Source organism: Homarus americanus, unplaced genomic scaffold (assembly GCF_018991925.1).
Source record: "Homarus americanus isolate GMGI-L3 unplaced genomic scaffold, GMGI_Hamer_2.0 scaffold31386, whole genome shotgun sequence".
In the NCBI taxonomy this organism is placed as follows: domain Eukaryota; kingdom Metazoa; phylum Arthropoda; class Malacostraca; order Decapoda; family Nephropidae; genus Homarus; species Homarus americanus.
In genome coordinates, this window is record NW_024731063.1 from 28,161 (window position 1) to 31,680 (window position 3,520).

The window sequence follows — 3,520 nt, forward strand, 5'->3', positions numbered from 1 at the left end:
ACACTGCCCCATTCTGCCCAGTTAGTTCACCGAGTCCGCGAAGAAAACATGACGTCAAAATCCCCCACACGTATCACCATTGAGCACCACCCCCCGTGTCACCATGGTGTTGTGGTGTCCAGTGCTCACCTCACCTCATACATGTACCCACTTCCATATATAAGCATAACACGGTAACATAACCCTCAAGTAATCTCATATTTACCTCCAATGCTCATTCACGTCAACATTTTTCTCATAAACGTTGCTGTTTTTGCAAGGCTCGTAACAGCTCCCAACATTTTATTATAATACCGTGAGAAACCAGGGGAAAAAAACTACATTGTATGGCTATCATTAGTGTTATATTATTAGTATTCCTCGTCTGCCCGTTGTTTCCAGTTTCTCATTAAGATCTGGCACCAAAGAGGGTATGCATGGCGCTCTAACCCAGCACACACACACACACACACTCTCTCCCCTGAATCTAGATTCTATTAATTATTAGGAAAATTTGTAGCTTAGTAATTTTTGTGTTCACTGATGAATCTCTCCATGTTCTCTGCCCCACACACACACACACACACCTCTGAACACCTACACTCACCTCTGAACACCCAAACACTTCTCTGAACACCCACACACACTCCTCTGAACACCCACACACACCTCTGACACACCTCTGACACTCCTCTGAACACCAAACAAACACTTCTCTGAACACCCACACACACTCCTCTGAACACCCACACACACTCCTCTGAACACCCACACACTCCTCTGAACACCCACACACTCCTCTGAACACCCACACACTCATCCAGACTACACTCCCTTACTTCCTTATATCCACGTTCTGTATTTACTTACCTCTACTGTTTCTTCTCCCTTACACCTGATCCCAGAGGTCAGGTGCCCTTATATCTTCAACCTACAAGAAAATTTAGATCACATGTAGGTTAGACACCCAGGCTTATTTACCTGATTAACTACCCTGATGCTACCTGGGGCGTTTAAGATAGATTAGGTTTGGTTAGGTAAGGTTAGGTTAGGTTAGCCTTAGGGTGGTTGATCTTCAGATGATATAAGATTGGGTGTCTAATCTTCAGGTGAAATAAGAACTGGGTATCTATTATTTAGGTGAAATAAGAGCTGGGGCGTCTATTCTTCAGGTGAAATAACACACCTCTGAGACACCCACACACTCCTCTGAACACCCACACACTCATCCAGACTACACTCCCTTACTTCCTTATATCCACGTTCTGTATTTACTTACCTCTACTGTTTCTTCTCCCTTACACCTGATCCCAGAGGTCAGGTGCCCTTATATCTTCAACCTACAAGAAAATTTAGATCACATGTAGGTTAGACACCCAGGCTTATTTACCTGAAGATTAACTACCCTGATGCTACCTGGGGCGTTTAAGATAGATTAGGTTTGGTTAGGTAAGGTTAGGTTAGGTTAGCCTTAGGGTGGTTGATCTTCAGATGATATAAGATTGGGTGTCTAATCTTCAGGTGAAATAAGAACTGGGTATCTATTATTTAGGTGAAATAAGAGCTGGGGCGTCTATTCTTCAGGTGAAATAACTGGGGCGTCTATTCTTCAGGTGAAATAACTGGGGCGTCTATTCTTCAGATGATGCTGAAATTTAGATGGATCTTATCTCCAAGGAGTCATCCGCTTCATCTCGCATCAACCTCCTGCCAGCCTCCCCCAGCACCCACATCTCTCATCCTCCCAGCACACTTGCTCACTCGCCCACCTCATAGTTTCATTACACCGCCTCTCAGAATTTTTCTCAACCTAACCTAACCTAACCCAACTTAACCTAACTTTTAATCAATCATTTTATTTTGTTGTTTGTTTACGTTTTTCAGTTTCATGATTGTGTTACTTAATACCTCATCAAATCTTATTGCTTATCCCTTATATCTTACGATTGTCCCTTACTCCTCACCCCTTACCACTCATCCCCTACCCCTCATCCCCTACCCCTCATCCCCTACCCCTCACCCCTCACCTACTCATCCTACCCCATCCCCTCATCCCCTCCCCTCACCCCTCCCACCCTCATCCCCTAACCCTCATCCCCTACCCCTCATCCCCTACCCCTCATCCCCTACCCCTCATCCCCTACCCCTCATCCCCTACCCCCTCATCCCCTACCCCTCATCCCCTCCCTCATCCCCTCCCTCCTCACCCTCATCCCTACCCCTCATCCCCCACCCCTCATCCCCCTCCCTCATCCCCTACCCTCATCCTCTACCCCTCATCCCCTACCTTCCACACCTCTAGCATTAGATACTAAGTTCGTCGTTTTATCAAATTGATCTGAATGGAAAAAAGGAATTATTTAAAATGACTAAAATGTATGTGTGGTGTTTATCCTCCCAAGTGATCCAAACTCTCTCTCGCTCTCGTATTCAGTTTGTTTACACTCTACCTGATGTTGTGTGTGCAGCTAGTCCTTCTCCTTGTTCCGTGTCTCCTCCCTCTCTCCTTCCTTCCTTCTTTCCTTCCTGCCCTCCATTCTTCCCCATCTACCATCTTCTTTCTCTCCGTCTTTCTCCCCCCCCTGACTGTTCTCACCGCCCCCCCCGCTTCTCTCACCACTACAAGAAAACATCCCTATTTTTTTCTTATTAAAGTTGAAGTTTGCCAGTAATCAGGACGGGCTTTAGTTTTTAAGGGAAATTTATTTTTTTTTCTTTCAGTACTCAGAGAGGACAAATAGACCTCCTAAGACCAAGAGGTAGATGCTACTCATAACGCCTCGTCTTGTTTACTTTCACTTATTGTTCACTTTCACTTATTGTTCACTTTCACTTATTGTTCACTTTCACTTATTGTTCACTTTCACTTATTGTTCACTTTCACTTATTGTTCACTTTCACTTATTGTTCACTTTCACTTAAATCATCTTCTAAAATATCAAATTCGAGAGATAATTTTTCCCTTTCAATTAATTTTTCTTTTTTCTTGTTTGTGTGAATCCTCTTTACTATTGTTTATTGTTTATTTTTAATATTTATGGTCTCTTTATTGTGCTTCTTAAGGTTGTGAGTTGTGAAGGTAATATGTGGATTACTTGAAGATTAGCCCCATGCTTATTTCACTCAAAAGGCTAACCACTCTAACACTATCCTAACTTAACCTCACATAACCTAACCTCACATAACCTAACACTATCCTAACCTAACCTCACATAACCTAACCTATCCTCACATAACCTAACACTATCCTAACTTAACCTCACATAACCTAACACTATCCTAACCTAACCTCACATAACCTAACCTATCCTCACATAACCTAACCTAACCTAAAAGATAAACTAAACTAAACTAATGCTAACAACTCGAGCACTTGGACTAACCTTGCACTAACTTAACGCTAATCTAACCTAACACTAACCTGACTTGACCTGTGTTATTTTCCATCTTATAGTCTCAGGTCTCACGATATAGCTCAACCTTGTATACTCTAATAGCCCAACACCAGGGCCACCTTTTTTACATCCTGTCTCATTAATAT